The sequence below is a fragment of the Tamandua tetradactyla genome, chromosome 13 (assembly GCF_023851605.1).
Source record: "Tamandua tetradactyla isolate mTamTet1 chromosome 13, mTamTet1.pri, whole genome shotgun sequence".
In the NCBI taxonomy this organism is placed as follows: Eukaryota; Metazoa; Chordata; class Mammalia; order Pilosa; family Myrmecophagidae; genus Tamandua; species Tamandua tetradactyla.
The window spans coordinates 12786643-12811598 of record NC_135339.1 but is presented as its reverse complement, the minus strand read 5'-3'; the positions used below and the strand labels follow the sequence as shown (position 1 = coordinate 12811598).

Sequence of the window (24956 nt, the reverse complement as noted above, 5' to 3'; positions counted from 1 at the left end):
TGGTAACTGTTGCTCTGGAATATTCACTGCTCTATCCCATTTGATAATCTTGCTCTTCCATAACCTGGCTGTAAACATTTTATAGGCAGTAATCCTACCATTATGTCCTTAGCATTGAGTTGGCATTTAATAAATGGCGGTTAAATAAGTGAAAGGAGAAATGCATGGAGAAAATAATTATCCAAATACATGTAGAGTCATTCTTAGAGGGCAGATTGGAATGGAGGGCGATAAGCTCATCATCCTGGGCTTAGAGAGCTTTGATGTCATTGCTGGATGGTGTTGTCATCACCCAGGAGAGCCACGAGACTTTTCTTACTGGGTAACCCCTAGCTATACTATCTGAATTCAGGAGCTTACCTAACAAATCAAAACCCACACAGGAGTAAGAGGCAAACCTCAGGGGCAAATCTGGATCAGTTGGAATCTAAAATCTGTAAAAATTTCAACATTAGATAAATCTCAGGTAGGGCGGTGGGACAGTGGCTCAGTGGCAGAATTCTTGCCTGCCATGTCAGAAACTGGGGTTTGATTCCCGATGCCTACCCATGCAAAAAGAATATGTGTTATATGTGTATATATATATCATGTAGAAGATTTGTCAGGAAATAATTTTTCTCACCCTTTGAAATAATATGGAGTTCAGTAGTGGTATGTAGAGTTAAAGACAGATAGAACCCTGCTTCTCAAACTTTTGGAAACTAGAACCTGCATTGTTCATCAAAAGCAAAGATACCCATATGAGAACAAGAAACCAACCCATTTCTCTAGGTAAGGTGAGACATATGCAGGGTTAATTTTCTTCAATAAATAAATTTCTAGATGGCAGGAGACCTAGAATTTTATGCATACTGATGCTAGAAAATTGGCATGATAGAAAAATAGCCCATAATTTGTACTTCCAGGATGTTTGCCCAAGGAAATCTCCATTTAAGGAGCCTAAACTTCCATTGGCCTCTGACATCGAGCAAAACTGAATAGCATTCACACATGTAGACTTCACACCCTCTTTCTGGATAACATTCACAGAATCCTACCACCTGCATCAGGCTGTAAATGTGCAACTTTTCATCATAAAAAGTATTTTAGGAGGTGTTTCCACATTTTTTTCCTTTTCCTTTCACATTGTTAATACAGAGTGAATCATGTCCCATAAAAGGTTCAAGTGCAACCCCTCTCTTCTCTGGATCCCATGAATAGGAACTCATTTGTTAATAGGATTGTCGAGTATGTTATTAGTTCAGATGAGCTCAAACTGGATTAGGACGGGCCTTAATTGGATATGACAGGTGTCCTTATAAGCAGAAGAAATTTGAACATAGTCAGCAGGTGACAGATGGGGAAAGAAGTGTCCATGTGATGGAGGTAGAAGTTGAGTTATGGAATGTCAGCAAGCTACTATCAGAATGCTACAGATTCCAGAGAAAGCATGACCGTTCCGACACCTTGATTTTAGACTTCAAGCACCAAAAATATTAAGACAATAAGTTACTGCTGTTTAAGCCAACTAGCCTGTGGTACTTTCTTACAGAAAACTTGGCAAAATAAGAAAATTGCCTTCATGGGAATCCAGTAAGGCAGAACAAATCTAAACTAGGAATGCTCAGTTTGGTTCAAAGTGCTACCCAGACCCAAGGTATTTTGTAAAAACATTTTGCTGACATAATAGCACAAATATTGCAACTCTTGTTTGAAGTATGCCACATTTTCCCCTAAATATCATAAAGTACACTTTGCGTTGCCTTTGCTTCAGAGCACACAACAAGAAGATTAAAAGGTTGGAAGATGGGAGTCCATATATAGTATATCTTCCTGTGTTTGAAAAGACAAATCAGAAGGAAAAATCCAGAGAAAGGTGGGAAGAATGGAATGGATGTTTGTGAGAGAGATAAGTAGAAGAAAGTGATACCAAAAGAAAAGAAAATGATTCCTTTTCCAGGTGAGAGAAATTCAAGGGGAGAGACCCACTAGACTCAGATGACATTATATAAAGAGCAACGCTAATAGCGTTTTTAAAGACTTAACTTACTGAAGGATAAACATCAATGGAGCAGCAAAAGAACACCTTCCAAGGGCAGGGATTCCCCCTGTGAATTCAGATGGAAGCTTAACTGTGAGGCAACAGTCAGCCAAACTTTCCTTGTTCTCTCACTCTCTTTACACCTTATGACTGATCTAGAGACCCTCATCTCCAGTTTTTGTTTTCTCCTGTTTGATGTGGTTTTCCTGCTTACAACGAGATCTTAAGCAATTTTAGGTATGGCTCTGAAAAATATAACCTGGCCTTGAAATGGCAAAGTCCATGAAACCATCATTAGAAAATTAGCAAACCTCCAAACATATGACCCCTACTGGGAGGATAACATGACCTGCACATGAGGGTGTCCAGGTCCCCAGTGAAGTCCCAGACCCAGGCAGTAGACATCATAGCCAACAATAAAAATTCAATTTGTATGGAGCATGGGGCAGTGGATGTTTTAACTTTCATTAAAGTAATATGGAAAACTTGGCTCTTCCTTTATACCATCTGTCGTCCAACCAGAATAGCTCTTTGTGGAATGGATTAGACTGGGGATGGGGAGAGGGATGGGGAGATGTGAAGCCAGAGGCAGCAGAGGTGAGCTGGGGACTCACTGGTAGAGAAGTGGTAAACAGGAGGCACCTCATGTAGATGCTTCTGAGATACTAAAGAGTATAGAAAATCATGTGCCTGGAGTCAAACCATATCTGTGAAAGTGTATAGAAGATCATCAGGAAAGGGAAGTCACCTGGGGCATGGAGGAGAGAGCCAGGAAAGGATTTTTTGTTGTTTTAATAAGAAAGAAGATAAATTCAGGTGCATTTGGGTTTAGATAAATGAGAAGAGATGTTGACTGTTGTGTTGGGAGAGATTGCATGGGAACCAGTTATTACAATCATTTTAATAACATTTAGGAGTTTCCAACTGTCTTTGGTGGGGATGCTCTGCAGATGGATAGTCTTTTGTTGTTTTTTTTTAACAGATTTTTATTGGATTCAGTTTTCAAAGAGGTCATTTTCTGCCCTTGTCTTCATCTCCGGTATAGCCTGTAGTCAAGAATAAAAAAGAAAAGATCTGATGTGTCACTGAATAATTAAAATGACATTTAAAGAATGCTTAAATAATATCTGTGGTGCCATAGAATCCTAATTATTCATCGAATTTGATTATAGGAAAGTACATAGATTGACAAAAATATTGAATAAAGTGAATATATATAATATATATATGCATATATATATAAATATATGCTAAATGATAAAAGTGAAAATGTTGTTGCCATATTTAGAAAAGAAATTTTAAAAAATGCATCCTATAACTTGTTTTGATGATAATCTTCTTTTAGCCTTATCTTCAATAATCATTTCATTTACCTAATGAAAAACATATTTAAAGTAATGAGTACACAGTGTTTTAATTTGCATTTGCAAATAAAATTAATCAGTAAGAATAGCTGGCAGAAGGAAAGTGTACGCATATAATTATTTCAGTGACTACCCATTCTTTCAAGTTTATGAGAATACTTTATAGCAGGGGTTAGAAATTAATCTTTTAGGAGAAAAAGACTAGATGCTGAATGCAGTAAATGACCATAATGACGTTAGTAACTGAAAATTACTGAATCCTACTCAGTGTCATGCTTAGTCCATGTATGATTTAATACACAATGCCCAAACAAAGTAGATGTCACTCTTCTCTTTTTGGAGATGAAGAAAGTGAAGTCCAGTGAGGTAAAGTAATTTGCTGAAGGTCACATATTAAAATACCAAAACTGGGATTCAAACCCAGAGTTATTTGACTCGAAAATCTGTTCTCTTTTTACTACATGAAGAAAACCTTCAATTATCAATGTATGCTTCCCCACCCCAAAAAAAGTTTTTAGTTTCTACTGCTTCATATTTAATTTGGAGGTTGGGAAATAAGATTGCCAGTGGAAAATATTATTTTATGTCCAATAAGTGAGCATTGATAATATCACCTATTTACATGGATACTAGAAGTGGCTGTTTTAGCACCAATAGAACACATAGAAAGTACCACATTCGGAATTATTTATAAGAATTTGAAATGAAATATGATAGTAAAGACGGTGTTCTTCAGATTCTAGAGTTTGTTCTCCTAAGTATCAGTCCAATGGAAGGAAATGTAAATTTTTATGAATCAAGATGTGTGCATAGCTCCAAGACAATGCAGAATGTATTGTCAGGATTAGAGGAATGTTCTCATGAATGTACCTTCCATTTAAGGAGCTACAGAGAGCAAAAGAAAGAACACATGTTTCACAACTCCCATTCTCAGTAACAAGTTTCCTTTAATTATTATATTTTTTGCATGGACAGGCACCGGGAATCAAATTTAGGTCTCCAGCTGGCAGGTAAGAACTCTGCCCGCTGAGCCACTATGACCCGCCCTCTTTTAACTATTTTTATTTGTGATAATAATGGATAGACAATATAAAAATTGATTCCAAATCTAAGTTTTTAACATCTCCTATAAGGTCATTCATGATGTGATTCTTACTTGCCCAATGGTATCCTTTTGTCAAATGTCACACAAAAAATGTATTTTTCAGAGATCCCCAATGACAGCACTTTCCCAAGTTTATCCAATACTGACTTGACACCACACCTTTGTGAATTACTGTTCTCTGTCTGAAAAAAATCTTCCCCTAACTTCATCTGTAGAATCACTACACTTTCTTTATGGTTTACTTTAATTTGGAAGCTCTACTTTTGATGTCTCAGTCTTACCAAATTCTCTATCTCTGATTTTCAATGATACCTATGCAAAATATGTCATGGCTATCGTATATTCTAAAATTTTGGTTTATTTCTGTCTAACCCAGAATTTGGCAGCTTCCTTAGAATAAAGGTTGTGTTTTTCATATTTGGTTCTCTGATATTCATCATAATATTTGGCACATATTTGGAGAACAATGAGAATTCTTGCACTAAAAATATAAAGTGAATATTCCCCTTTTAAAAAAATTTTCATACCATTTCTTTGGCCATACAAAATTTTTATAGTTTTAACTAGATGTATTTATTATTTTCATTTTCCTTTGCATCATTAGCATTCCTGTATCCATTCCAAATTCTGGTAAAGAACATCAATTGATGGAAAACTAGAGAGCTAAAACAGATGACGAGGAATGCAACAGCTTCCAAACAACTGCCAAATGTGGGACTCTAGGAATAATGGGGGTGCTACCTTTTTGCTCTGCATATCTAGAAATCATCAACATCTCTTAGGAAAAATGTCAGCAATAAATGACTTTTATTGCTAATGTCTTTTTTGCTTAGAGCCTAGGAATACTAATATATATACTTCTCTGTTATTGTACGTAAAATGATAGCTTCTGATTAGGACTGTTTAAAAGGAATGAGAAAGAAACAGAAAGAAACTTGAATCACTGCATGATATAAGCAAAGAAGAACTTCGTTGCCCAGTTTCTTCATACTTACTAATATACGCTAAATAATTAATCAGTAATACACCTGCTTACTTCATTATTTTGGGCTCGTCATCTTATCCCTACCTGTCATAACGCTAGGCCACCACTGTAGAAATTCAAAGAAAGTTTTTTTTTTAATTTATTTTTAACTTCGTGTGCTAGGCAGAATAATGGCCTCTGAAAGATGCCCAAGTCCCAAGAACCTATAAACATATCACTTTACATGGACAAAGGGACTTTGTAGACATGGTTAAATTAAGGATCTTGAGATGGGGAGATTATAGTGGATTATCTGGGTGGGCCAATGAAATCATGAGTTCTTATCAGAGAGAGGCAGGAGGGTCCAAGAAAAAAGAATATCTGAAGGTTTAAGCAGAGTGTCAATATGATATGCTGTAGATTTGAAGATTTTACATGTGGCTCTGAGGAGGGGAAAGGGGTCACAAGCCAAGGAACGCACCTGGCCTCAAGAAGCTGAAAAAGGCAAGGGAATGGGTTATCCCCTACAACCTTCAGAAGGAATGCAGCAAGATGAAGACTTAATGTTAACCTGATATTTCGGATGTTATGTGAAATTTCTTTGGGTGAGGAGGTGCAAACACAGATAGCCAGCTGGCAATGCATGAAAGGACGGCTTTGTTAGATCAAAGACCAAGGAGGGGAGTAGAGAGAAAGAGGGCAATAGAGAGACCTGAGGGATTTACCTAATCTAGGCTTCTGCGAGGGCTGGGGAGGGAGGAATAAAGGCTCTATGTGGCTCTAAGGCTTTTACCTTTATTATGACCCAGAGCAGAAGGGTAGGGCTTTCCTGTGGATACTGGGGATTAAAAGTTTGAAATTGTACAGCATGGACAACAGAAGCAGCAAGGGCTATTTGCAGGAGCTGAGGGCAGCCTCTTATAATACAAACCATATGGAAGTACCTGCCCTGCTAGTAAATTAAGTGGTGAGAAAGGGCAGAAGGGGGAAGAACCATTAGGAGAGGCTAGAGGTAATTATCCAACTATATAGAAGTGTAGGTCTTTCTAATTGTGATTACGCTCAGGGTGATTATTCAGAAGGAATACTTATGACTAAGCCAGACACAATGACAAGACATCAAATATAATTTCTTTTATGCCATGATATCCAGTGAAACCCATTTTGGATATCTAAACCCCAGAAATGAAACATAATAAATTTGCATGGTTTTAAGCCACTAAATTCATAGTAGCTTATTATAGTAGCAATAGGTAATTAATATATTCTGTTTGAATTTCTCCAAACTTAAAATTATGCATCCTGAACTTTTGTCTTTAAAAGTATTTATTAAGATGGAAATTCTTTAGAGTAAGAGAAGAGAGTTTAATGATAGGGTCATGTGCATGGTTTATGGTTTGTAAATATTCATTAGGAAAACAATATTAGAAAAGTTATCATTAGGGTACACAGGTGATTCAGTGGTAGAATGTTCGCTTTACATGCGGGAGACCCAGGTTTGATTCTCGGACCATGCACCTCCCCCCTCAAAAAAAAGTCATCATTAAAGAAGAATTAGGAATTCTCTAAGAGACAACAGGTATTCCAAGTATAATGTATAGCACAGAAAAGGCCTCAAGGGTTAACAGTACTTGATGTGCATAATCAAAAACCTTGAAGTCAAGCATGTCTGATTGGGAGAGACTTCAACCTCTAGAGCTAGTTCTGAACTTGCCTTCCTACCTTAAACACCATGCAACTGGACAAAACATATGAGTCAGCTACTTCCTTGCATTGGAAAACAAACAGCATTTATCTTTGATCCTTGAGAAAATAAAAGTCTCAAGAGTTAAGCCCTTAATTTTCCTTTTCTCTAATAGAGATTCTTCCCCACTATGGTAGCAGGTAGAGAAGCCCAAGCAGAGTGATTTTACAGCTAAGAGTAGGAGGAGGAGCTGAGATTTCTGGGATGCTGAAGCAATAATAATTTGTGGAGAAAAATACCAGAAAGTAAGGAGTTGCTAGGCTGTGCATAGCAGGGCAAAATTCTATTCAGTTCCATTAAGGAGCTGGAGGTCCCCGAGGACACAAAGTGTTGAGAAAATGTGGAGTTATGCAGCCAGAGTATGTACTTGGCCATTCAGGTAACATTACAGAAAAATCATATCTTTGGAAGTAAGGAACATACTCTAGAGTAAGGGGCATGCTCTAAGACTAAGGAAAAAAAAAAAAGAAGAAGAAACCACCACAATGTTAACAAATAACAAAAATTTCTTTCAAGGTTCAAAATAATCAACAAGGGATGCAACTGCCTGACAGAATATCACATAATACTCTCTAAAGAAGTCATTATAATCCAGATTTTTTACAAAGCATTTCAATATTTATCATAAAATATTGTTACACATCTAGAGAGGGAGATTAGATAGATAGATAGATGATAGATAGATAGATCAATAGATAGATAGGAAGGTAGGTAGGTAGATAGATAGATATGAGAGAGGCAAAAAAGATGAGGCATAATCAAGAAAAAAATATCAGGTGGATTAGAAACAAGCCCTTTGAAGTTTCAAAAGTTGAATTTAGCATAAAAAAACTTTAAAGCAGCCATTATGTATATATTGTAGAACTTATAGGAAAACTTGGTCATTAAGAGTGACCCAGTAGAAAAACCTCAGCAGAGAAATGAAAACTATAATAAAACAATGGAAAAAGTACAATATGTGAAATAAATTCGCTGAATGAGAAAAGAAGGGATCAGTAAATCTGAAGACAGATTAGTATAAATTGTTTATTCTGAAAAAAAGAGGCAAAATTGGAAAAAAAAAATAAGATGAGCCTATATTACCAGTGGAACAATATCAAGCAGTCTAACATATATGGAATTGGAGTCCCTAAAAAAGGTGATAGGTTTAATCTAAGCATATCAAAGACTATATTAAATTTCAGTGGAGTGAGTGCTTCCATTTAAAAGCAGAGATTGTCAGGACAACAATAAATATCAAGTCCTGACCATCAACTATTTGCATTAGCTTCATTTTAAATTAAAAATCTGAAATGGAAAATGTAGTGGAAAAGATATAGCATATGATTAACAGCAATAAGAATGGCTGTTTAATATCAGATAAAATAGACTCAAACAGGAGCATTACTAGGCATAAAGATTGGCACTTCATAGTGATAAGAGAGTTAGTTAACCAAGAATACATGGTAAACATAAATGGCTCCACCTAAAAATGAAGATTCAAAATATGTGAAGCCATAATTGACAGAACTGAAGAGAGTTCTGAGTCGGGAATTTTGACAGAACTCTGTCATGAACTAGTACAATAACCTAACCCCTACAAAATAAATTTAGTAAGAATGCAGAGAATTTTAAATACCCTCTCAACTGATATAATCTACCTGACATTTATAAAAGACTTACCTAGCAATCGTTGAATGCATACTTTTATAAGTGCATAATGTGCATTCACCACCAAGATACACCATATGCCGTATATCAATAAATTTCTATCAATAATTTGGTAAAATAAAATCAATGAATTGTTTAAACTTTAAATCTTACAGACTACATGTTCTATGTATAGTAGAATTAAATCAGATATTAAAAACAATAACATATGTAGAAAATCTTCATTTAGCAATTTTTAAAAACTTACAGATAAATAACTCATGAGTTGAAGAAGAAATAAGGAAAATTAAAGTTATTGAACTGAATTATAATAAAATTGCAATTTATTCAAATGTATTTAGTGCTTAAAAGCTAGTTAATATATTTAAATATATATAAGAAAAGATTAATTGTTAGAAATAAAAAATCTAAGTGCCTAGTTTAAGAAGCTAGAAAATGAAGAGAAAATTAAATCTGAAGTAAGTAGACTATAGATAATAGAAATCCTTATGATAGAAAACAGATAATGAAAATTAAGAAAATAAAGATTATATAAACAGAATAATACAACTGATAAAAGAGTTAGCCACTTTGAGCAAGGAAAGAGAAAACACAAATGATCTACATCAGGAATGAAAGGAAGGGTATCATTTGGTACTACAGATATTAAAAGAAAAATCCTCTTTATACCAATAAATCCAACAACAGATTCACTGACCAAAAGCTTTGAAAGAAACAATTGGTCAAAAACACCAAACAAAATAATGAGAATCGGGCGGTGTGATGGTGGCTCGGCGGCAGAATTCTTGCCTCCCATGACGAAAACTTGGGTTCGATTGCTGGTGCCTGCCCACGCAAAACAATACAATAAGATAATAATAAGAGTAATAATAAAGGGAATCATGATAGGTTATATCAATTACAGAAACTGAATTTGACACTTTAGTTTTTTATACAAAGAAAATGCCACCACCATAAGGTTTAACCAAGGAAGTCAATCAAATATTCAAGGAAGAATAATATTACAATCATACAAATACTTTTAAAAAGCAGAGAAGGAGGAAAAACTCTCAACTCATTTGATGAGACAAGCATGGACAAATACGACAAAGATATTACAAGAGAAAAACTACTGATAAATATCCCTCGAAATATGCAAGCAAGACTCCTTGAAATTATATGAGCACATCAAAACCAAATCTAAAATACATATATACCCCATTTTTGGCTTATTTCCAGAAATGCAAGAAAATAGGGTTATTGACAATTAACTTTATTTTAACATCAGCAGAAACACTACTAGCTGGCTGTGACTGAAAAGAGTAAGAAATGTGACTAAGTGAAGGAAGAATGTCCCCAGTGGTCCAACTATGGAGACAGAGGTCTAGGCAGAAGGCATCTCCTCAGACCACGAGGGTGGGGCCACTGGTCAGTCAACGACGATGTTGAAATTAGGTCACTCAGTAACTTCACAATGGCCTGTACGTATTCAAGTGAGAGGAAGAGTCATTCATCTCTCACTTTAAATCAAAAGCTAAAAATGATTCAGGTTAGTAAGGAAAGCATGTCTAAAGCTGAGATGGGCCAAAAGCTAGACATGTTGGGCCAAATAGTTAGCCAAGTTATGAATGCAAAGGAAAAGTTTTCAAAGAAATTAAAAGTGCTACTCTAGTGAGCATGCAAATGATAAGAGAGCCAAACAGTCTTATTGATGAGTCTTATTGATGTCAGGTATTTGGACAGGGCAGGTCCTCCACCCAGATGATAAGAAGGGGTGGTTGGCCACCCTAGCAGGCCCAGAGGACAGGATATAGAGCTGTAGAAGATTACTTTCAACCCCTTAAATCCAACACAATTTGCCCTGCTGGGACTCATAACCCTGTTTTCCCTTCTACTATCTCCCTTCTGGAATGGGAATGCCTATCTTCTATCTGTCCCACTGTTGTATTTTAGAACTGGATACCTCGTTTGGCAGCTTTTACAGAACCAAAGTTGCAAAGAAACTTTTCTCCAGGATGGAGCATGCTCATAACTAATTTCAATGAGGTTTTGGACTTAGTGTTGACGGTGGATGACTTATTGCTTTTGGCTACTGAGACAAGGTGAATGAATTTTGCATGAGGGAAGGACAAGGATTTTTGTGGCCCAGAGGGTGAATTGTTATGGATTGAATTGTGCCTTCCACCAAAAGACAAATTCTAATGCCCAGCCCCTTAGATAGAATTAGGCAAGTTCAAATGAGGTCATACTGGAGTAGAGTAGGTCCTTAATCCAATATGACTGGTGTTCCTAGGGGAAAAAGAAACTTGGACACAGACAGTTAATCACACAGAGGGGAGAATACCATGGGACAAATGAGACAAAGAGTGTCATGGATTGTTAGCAAGCTACCTCCAGAAGCCAGGACAAGGGCATGGAATAATTTCTTCCCACTGACTTCAAAGGCAGTACTGCCCTATTGATATTTCAATTTCAAAGTTTTAGTCTCCAGAACTCTGAGACAATAATTTTCTGTTTTATGCCACGCAGATTGTGGGGCTGTGTTCCAGCAGCCTGAGCAAACTAAGACAGTGAGTGTGCACAAGAAAGTCTGTAGGCAGTGAAGTTCACCTCAGCTCAAGTGACAGGGTGCTTACTGAATTCTGAGAATGGTGAGGAGCACTGAGAGAAGCTCCACAGAAATTCCAGACCTTACAATCATTACAAGACAACAACTGTTTACTGGTTGGGAAGGGACAAGACAACTGACAGGGTACATACACCCACACAATGAAATACAGAGGCACAGATGGCAGGTGGAAAAGTGAGAGGAAACACAGCAGGTACTCTGGGTGTACAGTGAGAACATGGCCATTTATGGCTGATGACAAGAAGAAGAGGGCAGCGAGAAGACACTGCATGGCTGCACATGTGCGGGTTCTGCCGAAGTCTGGGAGTAGGTCAGTAGCACGAGACAAAACCTTCAGGCACTCAGATCTGAAGCTTGATAAAATGAAGATTGTGATGCCTCCATGAATAATTTGAAGGCTAAATCAAAATCAAACGCCAGACACTTCTAAGGTGCACGGGTGGTTCAGTGGCAGAATGCTCGCCTTCTAAGCGGGAGACCCGGGTTCAATTCCTAGACCATGCACCAAAAAAAACGAAGGCCAGACACTTCTAACTGCAGACCTCGTGGCCCCAAAATCCCACATAAGCAGCTTAAAAACAGAAGAGGCTGCTCTTTTCTGGCCGTAAATATGATTTACTTTATTTTCTACAAGCAATGCCCAGTAGTACATAATAACAAATTAGGATACGCACAAAATTTAAGAAAAGATGACCCAGAATGCCACAGCTTTTGGAATGATCAGAGTTGGATTTTAAATTAACCATGACTAAAATGCCAAAGATTTTATGAAAAGGGTTGACAACACACACAGAGATGAGACATTATAGCAGAGAAACGCTAGAGAAAAATGAAAATGCAAGATTAGAGACGAATTCTTATGATAAATCAATCAATAGACTGACAGAGCAGAGGGAAGTATCAGTGAAATATAAAATAGGTGAAGAGAAATGACCAAAACTGAAACACACACACATAAGTACTGGGGGAAAATGGAATAAAATTTCCCATATATTCGGAAAACATCAAAAGTTTTAATATTAAACTCTGAGGAGGAAAGACAAAGTGTTGTAGAAATACTTTCCATGATTAAAGAAAAGCATCAACTTCAGGTCCAAGAAGCTCACTGAACTCCAAGCAGAAAAAATACACAAGACAAAAAGAACTTATTGGTAGATTAAAAGTCCAAGAGAAAGGGAAAAATTCTGAAAAGAGAGAAAAATATATTTTATACAAGAAAACAATGAATAATAAGAATGAGGGCTACTGTTTCATCAGCAACAAGTGAGGCCAGGAGATAATGGAACAGCATATCTAAGTGATGAAAGAAAAAAAAATCTAGAATGCAATCGTCTGTGAAAAATTGTTGAAAAATGAAGGCAAAATAAAGACATTTTCAGATACCAAAAAGCAAACAAACAAAAAACCTGAGAACAAATTTGTCTCCATAAGACCTGTATTTGCAGAAATACTAAAGATGTTCTTTAGAGTCTGATTCCAGGTAAATCCCACTTTAGACAGGAAGAAATTAAGAACGTCCAAATAGTGAAAAAACAGTAAGTATAAAGATCCTTTAAAAATCTTTAAAAGATTATTGATGGTCAAGAGTTAAAATTGTAATGATCATATTGTTTATTTTATAGTGTAGGTAGAAATAAAATAAAGGACTTTTAAAACCCTTAGGGGAAGTGGGGGGATAAGTAGAAGTATGCTGTCATAAATTTATTACATTTTTGTGAATTAGTAGAATATTTTGGAGGGATAGCAAGATAATTGAAGATGTATGTTGCATATGAAAAGGTCAATAGAGAACATAAAAGAGAATAATAAATAATAATTGATTCACTTAATGACTAACAAAAAGGGAGAACAGATGAACAAAGAGCAGATGGAACAAAATAGAAATCAAAACACCAAGTAGGGAGAATAAAAGAAAATATTGCAAATAATTCCACAAAATTTAAATAAACGAATTGCTATAACTATGAGGCAGAAATTATAAAACTGGTTAAATAAACAAGAGCCAACTGTTTTAGTTTCCTATTGTTGCAGTAACAATTTTCTATAAACTTAATGGCTTTACACAATGAACACTTATCATTTAACAGTGCATCTTTTTGCACTGCAGGTCAGCAGTCTGAAATGTGTTGGCATCACTGCCTTCTTTCTGGAGCTCTGAGGGAAAATACAGGTCCTTGCCTTTCCCAGCCTCTAAGAACTGGGATTCTCGACTCGTGGCCCCGCATTGCTTCTTTCCCTGATTCCATCATCACGTCTCCTCTCTGTCCTTGACCCCCCTGCCTCCCTATTTCCCTTACAAGGACCCAGATGATGACATTGGACTTACCCAGATAATCCAGGATACTCTCCCCATGCCAACATCCTTAATGTAGGCCCTATTGCCAGACAAGGTGACACATTCATGAGTTCCGGGGATTAGGGTGGAGCATCTTAGGGAGGGACATTATTTTGTCTGACATATCTTACTGCAGATTGTGCACAAGAAACACACTTTAAACATAAAGATACAAGCATGCTGAAAGCAAATACAATGCAAACATTAAACATGAGAATGCTTATAAGGCATTATTAATATAAAAAAGTATAGACTTCAAATGAAGACTATTATTAGAGATAAAAGAAGCATTACATAGTGAGAATAGTGTTCATTTATCAACAATGTATAGAAATCTTATATGTCTATGAAATTCTAAGATCCCAAAGCATATAGATACATGCGACTTGACCAACACTATAATTTACCTTGATCTCTTTCTAAAGTAATGACTATTTTACCCAAAAACAAGAATACAGATTCAAATTATGTATCTAGAACTTTAATCGGGACCATAAAACAATTTCCAGTAAATATATCAAAGGACTGAAAATCATACAAGAATATATTCCCTGATCAAAATGTCTTACGCTGGAAACAAATAACCAGTAAGATATTTAGAAAAGAGTTTCCTGAAGACTGGAAAGTGGATTGAGTGGAACTAAGGAGACAAAGTGATTTTGTCTGAGAAAGAAGCCCAGAGGAAGAAAGAATGGCTCTTTCCCAGCTTCGCAGACAAGATCACTCTGCATGTGGAAAATATGCTATTTAGTGCTTGTATTCAACACACCTCCTTGTGCCAAAACCGTACGTGCAGGAAGGACCTCAGTATGGGCAAAAGATGGCCGTTTCTGTTTATTGCAACAGCATGGATTCAGAGAAAATAAACTCAAACATAGAGACCAATGGCCTTCCTATTTCCTCAGACACGACGATGTTGAAATTAGGTCACTCAGTAACTTCACAATGGCCTGTACGTATTCAAATGAGAGGAAGAGTCATTCATCTCTCACTTTAAATCAACAGCTAAAAATGATTCAGGTTAGTAAGGAAAGCATGTCTAAAGCTGAGATGGGCCAAAAGCTAGACATGTTGGGCCAAATAGTTAGCCAAGTTATGAATGCAAAGGAAAAGTTTTCAAAGAAATTAAAAGTGCTACTCTAGTGAGCATGCAAATGATAAGAGAGCCAAACAGTCTTATTGATGATATGGAGAGAGGTTTAGTGGTCTGGATGGAAGATCAAATGAGGCACAATAATTCCTTAAACCAAAACCTAATCCATAGCAAGACCCTAACTCTCTTCAATTCTATGAAAGCAGAGAATGAGATGAGAAACTTGCAAAAGGAAAGTTTGAAGCTAGTAGATGTTGGTTCATGAAGTTGAAGGAAAGAAGCTGTTTCCATCATGTAATAGTGAAATGTGAAGCAGCAAGTTCTAATGTAGAAGCTGCAGAAAGTTGTCCAGAAGATTTAGCTAAGAAAATGGATGAATGCAGCCAAACTAAACAACATATTATCCACCAAAATTAAACAGCCTTATGTTGGAAGAAAATGGCATCTAGGACTTTCATAGCTAGAGAGAAGTCAATGCCTGGTTTCAAGGCTTCAAAAGATAAGCTGACTCTTATAAGGAGCTAAGGCAGCTGTAAATGTAAGTCTGGAGCCAATGCTGATTTACCATTCTGAAAATCCTAGGGCCTTTAAGAATTAAGCTAAATTCACTCTGCTTGTACTCTAAAAATGGAAGAAAAAAATCCCAGATGACAGCATATCTGTTTACAACATGGTTTATTGACTATTTTAAGCCCACTGCTGAGACTTGCTGCTCAAAAAACACAGATTTCTTACAAAATATGATTACTGAATGACAATGCACCTAGCCACTGAAGAACTCTGATGGAAATATACTAGAAGGTGAATGTTGTTTTCATGCCTGCAAACATGATATACACTCTGCAGCTTGTGGATAAAGAAGTCAGTTCAACTTTCAAGTCTTATCATATAAGAAATACATTTTGTAAGGCTCTATGGTCTAGCTGCCATAAATAGTGATTCCTCTGATGGAGCTGGGCAATGGAAATTGAAAACTTTCTGAAAAAGGTTTAACATTCAAAATGCCATTAAGAATATTCATGACTGATGGAGAAAGATCAAAATATCAACATTAACAGGAGTTTGGGAGAGTTTGATTTCAATGCTTCTGGATGACTTTGAGGGATTCAAGATTTCAGTGGAGAAAATAACTTCAGATACAGTAAAAAGAGCAAGAGCACAAGAACTAGAAGTAGAGCCTGAAGGTGTGATGGAATTGCTGCAATCTTGTGATAAGACTTAAATGGAAAGGAATTACTTCTTATGGATGAGCAAAGAAACTGGTTTCTTGAGAGGGAAACTACTCCTGCTGAAAATGTTGAGAACATTGTTGAAATTACTACAGAGGATTAGAGTATTACATTAACTTAGTTGATAAAGTAGCAGCAGGGTTTGAGGGATTAACTCGAATTTTGAGAGAAGTTCTACTTGGGTAAAATGCTACCAAATAGTATTAAATGCTATAAAGAAATTTTTCAGGAAAGGAAAAGTCAATTGAATCAGGAAACCTAAGTTTTGTCTTATTTTAAGAAATTGCCACAGCCACCCCAACTTTCAGCAACCACCACCCCGAGCAATCAGCAATCATCAACATCAAGAAAAGAGCCTTGAAAACAAATTCAATAGGCTGAGCCCCCAATCTTGGGGTTTACCCCTAGGAAGCTTATTCCTACAAAAGAAAGCCTAAACATACTGATAATTATCAAAGAGTTATCCCCAGTGTAGCTACAGTGAGCTTCTTTTGTTTCTCAGAGGTGGCTTCTCTCTCTAAGCCAACTCAGCAGGTTAACTCACTGCCCTCCCAATATGATTCCAAGGAGTGTAAATCTCCCTGGCAACTTGGGACCTGACTCCTGGGGATGAGGGGACCTGGTATCATTGGAATGAGAACGCTTTCTTGACCAAAAAGGAGAAGAGAGAAATGATACAAAATAAAGTCTCAGTGGCAGAGAAATTTCAAACAGAGTTAGGAGGTTATCTTGGAGGTTATTCTTACTCATTATATACATGTTTCTTTTTAGTTTACGGTGTATTGGAGTGGCTAGAAATTGTTGAACTGTGTTCTAGTAGCCTTAATTTTTGAAGTAGACTATATAACTATATAGCTTTTACATTGTGAAAACATTGTGTTTTATGCTCCTTTTATCCAAGGTATGGATAGATGAGTAAAAAAATAATGATAAAAATAAATTTAAAAATAGGGGGAGATAAAGGGTAAAAATTGGGTAGATTGAAATACTGTGGTTCAATGAGAGGGAGGGGTAAGGGATATAGGATGCATGAGTTCTTTTTTTTTCTTTTTATTTCTTTTTCTGGACTGATGCAAATATTCTAAAAATGATCATGGTAAAGAATATGCAACTATATGATGATATTATGAGTCATTGATTGTTTAATATGGTTGGACTGTATGTGTGTGTTTCTCAATAAAAATATTAAAAAAGAAAGATCCTCAACCAGCAAAATGATTATGAATCACTGGAAGCTGAGAAGATAGAATTTTTTAAGCAATATAGTAGTTTTAAATAAAAAAAAAGATGTTTAGAAAAACTTCAAATATCTGGATGTTAACAAAATACTTTTAAATAAATAATGGGTCAAAGAAATTGTGCAAGGAGTTAAAATATAATGAACTAAAGGATTATTAAACTACAACTTATCAAAAGTTGAAGGATGCAACTCAAGTAGTGCTCAGAGAGAGGTTTGCAGATTTAAATGCTGTGGAAAGGTACAAATTTAATGATTCATGTTGCCTCCTTAAAAATGGAGAAAAGAAGAGCAGAATATAGCCAAACTAAAATTAAAGGAAATAATAAAAAAAAAGTTGATATCAATGAGGTATAAAAATGCTAGAGTTAACAAGCTAAAGTTTTTTTTTTTAAGGGTTTAAAACTGATAAATTTCTAGCAAGACAGAACAAGAAAGAAAGAGATTTAAAAAAAATTCCAGCATTATAAATGAAAGATGGGCCATAAATGCAATTTCTCAGGAATAAAAATGATAATAATGGGATTTTATGCATAACTTTATGCTATAAATTTAAAGAAGGGCACATTCGTCAGCTCATTTTAAGAGGACAGCAAAATCCTGGAACCAAAATAAGACAAGAATATTACAGGAAAAGACACTACAGACCTAGTACCCTCATAACCACAGATTTTAAATATCTTAAACAAATATTAGAAAACCAATTACAACAATATATAAAAGGATACAAAATATATGATCAGATAGATTTAATCCCAGGAATAAAGAGTTGGGTTAACATTGGAAAATTATTTCAAGTAATTAACCTGTAAGAATTCGAGAGTTTTTCCATGCAAAGGAGGACTCCAAGAGACGTTCTCTCATGCAACACGCAAGGGGTTTATTTACCACACATGCGTGGGGCTCACTGAACACGCAGGAACAGAGAGCCCCTAGCCTGGGTTTGGGGAAGCTTTTTAAGGGGGAGGAGGAGGGGGTGGGGGTCGAGCATGGGTCATAGGTGTTGCTTCATGCAAGAAGCAGGTAACGATCATTTTCACAACAAGCATTTCTGGTGCAAGGAGTCATGGGGGTTGCGAGAGGCAGATAACCATCCCAGAAGGTCCCGAGTTGTTTTTCTTAGCCTGACAGGGCCCATAACTCTTTCCTTTATAATCCTTAACTCACACCAAATGCATAGTAGTGAATATAAAATGACACAAATCCTTTTGCTAGATATTTCTATCATTCAGAAGCTAAAATACATGTAAATAGCTAAATTAGGCAAGAAAAGTTAGCTACTGCTAAGTTTTATAAAATCCTTCTTTACATAAGAAAAGTTAGCTACAGTTAAGTTTTATAAAATCCTTCTTTACATAAGAAAAGTTAGCTACTGTTAAGCTTTATAAAACCCTTCTTTACCTAAGAAAAGTTAGTTACTGTTAAGCTTTATAAAATCCTTCTTTACAAACCATAACAGGTAAAAAGAAAATATATGATGATCTAAATTGATACAGAAAAAGCATTTGACAAATTTCAACATCCTTTCATAATAAAATCTCTCAAGAGACTAGGAACTGAAGGGAACTTCTTCAATCTGCAACAGAGTATCTCAAAAAATCTACCATTAACACCATATTGAATGGCAACATACTGAAGGCTGTCCTTGCAAGATCAATAAAAAGACGCTGATGTCCTCCAGTACCACTTTAATTCAAAACTGTACCAGAAGTTCCAGCCTGTACAATAAGGTAAGAAAAATTAAAGGAATAAGGTTTGGAAAGGAAGAAGTAAAATTGTTTTAATTGTGTATGACAATCATGTATATTGAAAATTGCAAGAAATCGCAAAAAATATTGACACCCAATATCATAAAGGTGTCAAATGTCTTAATTGAGTTTTAAATCTTTAAGTATTCAACACAAATCCTAGCAAGCTTTCTTGTAGAAATTGTCAAGTTGATAGTAAAATTTACATGGAGACACAAATCACCTAAAGTACACAAAAAAAGCTTTGAATAAGAAAACGAGAATACTTTTATTCCCTGATTTCAAGACTTATAAAGGTAAAGCAATAAAGAGTACAGTGTGGTTACATTGGTAAAATAATTGTACTTAAAAAATGTGCTATATAAGTGTATATAAAAACTAAAAGGTACATATAAAGCATAAAATATGTAATTGCAACCACATTTAAGTATATAATTCAGTCATTAATTATATTTACTATGTTGTTTTATCAATACTGTGAGTGAACTCTTAAGATGTGTATAGCCCACAATTAGAAATATTTTGTCTCCATAAGAAAAATTCCAAAAGCCATAAAATGTAAACTAAAAACATATAAAGCAGTCTGTCTGAACTCTTTTTAATCTATTTAAACTTGGGCAGACATCTAAATTCACTTAGGCTTAGGCTTCTCTTTTCTGATTCTTTTTCTTTTTTTTTTTTTTTTTTTTTGGCGTGGGCAGGCTCCAGGAATCAAACTCAGGTCTGGCTCGGCAGGAGAGAATTCTTGATTCTTGCCACTGAGCCAGGTTGCATTTCCCTAGGTTTCTCTTTTAAAGTTTTTTTGTTTTTTTTTGTTTTTTGTTTTTTAATCCAAGCTAAAAATTCATACTACCAAAAGTTGCCGTTGAAATTAAGTCATAGAAGTGAAAATGCAAATCCTCTTCCAGTCCTCATCCAAATAGTTTATTATTATTATATTATATTTCCTGTAATCCTGACCCAAGGTATTATCACAGAAGTGACCAGAGGACATTAAGTCCTGAGCAATAATGGCATTCCTGGGTCTAAGTTTCTGAAAACCAAATGTCTTTCTGGCTTATGATTTGGACTGTGATTGAGAACTTAATTTGGTTGCAGGCCTGCAGGGGAAGAAATGTGGTATACTAGTGGAATAAGTGAAAGCTTAAATATTATAATGTATGTAAAATATTTATCAGGGTTTAAGACTTGCAGTGGATACTATAAATACCAGCTCTTATTGTAATTATAAAAAATTATTGTTATCTACAAGTAGTTCTGAGGCAGGCTGGAATAGGTCACCCAGGGGCTAAGGGCATTCGTCAGTCTAGTCATAGAATGAAAAGGTTAGGTTAGCTTTGTGACTGCAATAGAAACTAGAACAGTATAAGAAACAGCTTAAGTGCAAGGTGCAAAACCTCAGATGTTGGAGACTTTGCCTCACTTGAACAAGAAATGGAATTTGGAATTTTCCACACTTAGCTTTAGCCTAACAGCACAGTAACAAGACAGCATACCTAGATTAATCTGGCATGCCTCACCCTGGTGCTCGTGATCTTTCTCCACTGTGTACTATCCTTTCAATAAACTTAACTGTTTGCTGCTGTCTGCTTTCTTGTCCATGAATTCTTTCCCGCTATGAGACCCCAAGCCTGGAATGAGGCTCAGCCTGGTGTCGGCTGAGCATGGACATCAGTGCACAGTATGGAAAATGTCACAATGAAAATTGAATCCCGGAAGGGGTATTGATTGCCAAAGGTCTTGCATAATTGGCCAAGCCCATTGGAAATTACCCTACAGTCAGTGGGTGTTTAGAAGGATTGCTCTGACAGTTGTGTGATGGACAGATTGGAAGAGGGTGAGATTGGAGGAAGGGTAGCATAGCAGGTGACAATTGAATATTTATAGGCAATACTGAAATCTTAACTAGGCTAGCAGCATCAGAAAGGCTATGGGGATGGGTGTCATGTCTGGGAGGAAGGAAGAATCAATGTGACATCATCAGGAATTGGAGTCGGGAAGTGATGGAAAGTAAAGAGTCTACAAGTGCTTTCAGATTTCTGGTTTGGAGGTTTGGTGGCACCAGTAGCTTGAGAATGAGCTGAGATAATACTCATCTGTGGGCCATTTTAATCTTTAGGTCAATTCAACCTGAAAGGCTCAGAAAATCTTTAAATGTGATGCATCCCCCTCCCCCCCATTAAAATGTTAGTGGACAAATGAGAATGTGACTCCAAAAATCAATTCAGGGCTCTTGTGGTCTAATTTCTCTTTGTAAATTAAGCTGCCTTAGCTTGCTAATGACTCTGGAGTAGGACACAACACCTACCATCTGGCTTCCATTTCTTTTCTCCATTGAAACCTCTTAAGCACTGTATTTTTTTTTTTTTTTACTATATATATATATATATATACTAAGATACACTTCTGGCGATCACCCTCTCTTTGAAACTCTTCCTTTTGTTCACCCTACTTACTATTTGTTCCTAATCTCTGTTGTGATAAATATTTCTCAGTCTCTGTCGTTCTTTATACTCTCTAAACCCGTATTGAACTTTGATGTTCTTGTTCTAGGCCCCCTCTTTTCAATTTCTTTAGGGTTCTTTCACTTTCACATCTACAGGAATCCCATATATAGCTCTAGATTTTAACTTTAGTTCAGTGTTTTTGCCAATGTTATAGATTCAAGTTTTAATGGATTAATTGACATTTTCTTCCTGTTTTTCAGGCTACATATGCAATTCACATTTAGCTTATCCAACACTAAGCCCACAATCACCACTCCCTTTCACCCATTTACTCCCCTTTTCAAAATGTAGGTAGCATCAACATTTGCCTAGCTGTCCAACAGAGACATGTCAACATTTATACCTCTTCCTAACCTCCCTGGGTCTTTAAATTCTTGTCTCTTTTAAGTCTGAAATTACTGTTTTAATCCTTGACATCAACACATTTGAAGTAGCTTCTTAACTAGTCTTTTCCTCAAGGTCTACTTCAGTTCTCCAAATATGGTCCAGGAAGCCACAGGATCAGCTTCATGTGAGAACTTGATAGAGACCAACTGAATCAGAAACTCTGGGGTCCAGAAATCCATACTTTAACAAGACTTCCAGGTGGTTCTGATGTCTGTGACCCTCGCCCACAAACATGTTTCACTAAGGCAGGAATCAGCAGCACTGTATCTTGGAGTCCTTGATTAGAATGCAAGCAACCTCTATTCATGTCAGGTGAGTATGTGTAAGGCACTTCACTTGTCTGCATTTTAATTTCTTCATCTGTCAATTAAATGGGTTGAATTAGACTATCTGTAGGCTAGCTGCAAGAACATCTCCAAATGCTTTCTAGGTGATAAGTCCTATGCTTAAGAATTTTGTATGCATTAACTCATCTAATACTAAAAAGGACACTTGGAAGCAGTTATTATTTATATCTTCATTGAATATATGAATAAACTGAGACTGAAAAAGATTTCTTCCCCAAATCACACAGCCACCAAATGTCTATGCAGTTCAAATGAAAGCTAATACTAGTGAGCATTCACTTAAAATTTATGTTTTCTTGCCTCTATGACTCTCTGCTCTGTGTAAATAGAGTGGCAAGAGCAAGCTGAATTTCTGAGACCAATAAAACATTATATGGAACATAGCTATCATAAATATATAATTATACTAGATGCTAAGCCAAGCAAAATACTCTGATGTTTTGATGGGGCATTGAACTCAAGAAATCAGACCATGGATGATGAGAAGAGTCAGGGTGCTGTCTCCTATTACAATTCTTACAGGTAAAGATACTTGGGGAGAATTTCATTGATTCCACATGTCATCCTGCATCGTCAAAAAGTTCATTTAATGCTTCCAGGAATTTGTAGATATGAATTTCAGGATTGAGTGAGTAAATGAGTTTAAATATCTTGCTAACTTTTTATAGAAGCAAGGGAAGGTTTTCAGAGGTTGAAATATAGCACCAATATTGGAACATTTTAGTAGCTCAAAAATGAAGACTGTTAGATGAACGGTTCAGGAGAAGTATATTTGCAAATACAAATAGGCATTTTTTTCAGTAAGAACAATTCTTTAAGAATATATCGCTAGTTAGTTAGAGAAATGGCAGGAAAAGTTCACCCATCAGCCTGTTCCTCCTGCGAGAGCTCCCTTATCATTGGCTAATGATAGCATCCATGAGTTTCATAAACTTGAGACATAAGACTAAATGTGAATGAGCCAATTCCCCTCTCCCAGAAGATTTTACTTCCCTTTGTTCAAGTCCAGCCATTCTTCTACATCTCTACTGCCATCACCTTAATCCAAGCCATGCTCACCTTTGGTCTACTTCTACTGTGTCTCTCTTGAAGACTGCACTTTCTTTTTAAAACACAAATGAACAGTTTATTCCTCTTTGTAAAGCTTGAAAGTAGAGTATTGGTTTTCTATTGCTGCTGTAACAAATAACTACAAATTTAGCAGCATCAAACAAAATAAGTTAATTATCTCACCGTTTCTGTAGGATAGAAGTCCAGATGGGTTCAACTATGTCCTCTGCTCAGCGTCTCGTGAAGCTGAAGTCAATGTGTTGGCAGAGTTAAAGATGATTAGCAGTTATCCAGGCAAGAGATGAGCTAGTGTAGGGCAGTGCTATAAAGGAAAGTAGATAGAATTGAGGTATATTTCACAGGTGAGTTTAAAGCTTTTAGGAACATGTACCAAAATGACCATTTATTCCAGGTCAACTAGACAGCCAAGCAATGCTACCCCATTACTGAGAAAAAGTAGATCTAATTTTTACATGATTCAAGTATGTTTTTCCTCCATTAAGATGATATGGTCTTTTCACTTTGCAAACTTCCAAGCATTTTTATGATGTCTCATGTACAGTGTGTGACTCAGCCATTCTGCATCTCTCACCCTTCCATGAACATTTGGGAAAGTTAAAGAACCCTATGTCTTTGTGCCTTCTGTTTCCAGTGCCTAGAAAGTTACAGCCCACCTTCTCTGCCTAGAAATAAATATACACCTCCTTGGATCCTTTACTGGTACCCCAAAGAATCTATTAATTTCCATTTATGGTTTCTGAGGCATTCTGCTTGAATCTGTATCACTAACTCATAAATATTGATGTTGGATTAGGATTGTACACATCTGTATATCTCTTTGGCACTGTGATTTTCAAAATAAGGATGAGCTACTTTATTCCCTATACATAGGTTTAGAAGGGAGATGCTTTCAAATATTTGTTGTACAAATATGTATGTTATATAAACAAACACATTTCACAAATATCACCAGTTCCTCAACTATTTATGGGATAAAAAGAAACATGCCCTGAAACTTGAACTAAGAATGAGGCAGAAAAATTAATCTAGCACTGATCTGTTTGCTAGTTTCAGGGCTGCACGTGTTTCTACAAAGCATCCTATCTGATGTACTTAAAACTGATCAAGGAGACTGTCATATAGCAGGCTTTGAAGTCAGTGTGTCATCAAAATATATTTGTGGAATTAACTAATGAAGCCTTGATTAAGCAAAGATCAGTTCATGAGCATGCTGACCACAAACAGAATGAAACAGCAGCCTTTTCAACAGGCCAGTTGCTTTGTTTTCTCTGGAACAGTAGGTTCCTCCTCCTAGAGTCCATTTAAGGGGGTCTGGCATCACTCACTAGTTTCAGCTTTAAGTTATCTTCCAGTTGGCTCCTTTAAAAGGAACTCTTGAGAAATCAAAGACCTTTTTGGCCTTGTTCTTGTGTCCCCTTCTCCTTTGTGACCTCCTCCTTCATTCTCTCTTCCCACACCTCTCTCTATCCCTTCCCCCCTTCCCTCTTCCTCCTTTACTCCCTCTCCCTTTGGCTCCATTCTTCCCCGCAACTCGTGTTTATAGAGAT

General features: G+C 36.3%; 1 long non-coding RNA gene across 1 annotated transcript; it reads right to left on the bottom strand.

The window, feature by feature from the left end:
• Positions 1-2900: 2900 nt before the first annotated feature.
• LOC143653592 (uncharacterized) lies at positions 2901-24922 on the bottom strand. The gene is made up of 3 exons (XR_013161387.1): positions 24735-24922; positions 23572-23710; positions 2901-3066 (listed from the first exon to the last, which is right to left on the bottom strand). It is a non-coding gene; the product is annotated as an uncharacterized LOC143653592 (long non-coding RNA).
• Positions 24923-24956: the final 34 nt, after the last annotated feature.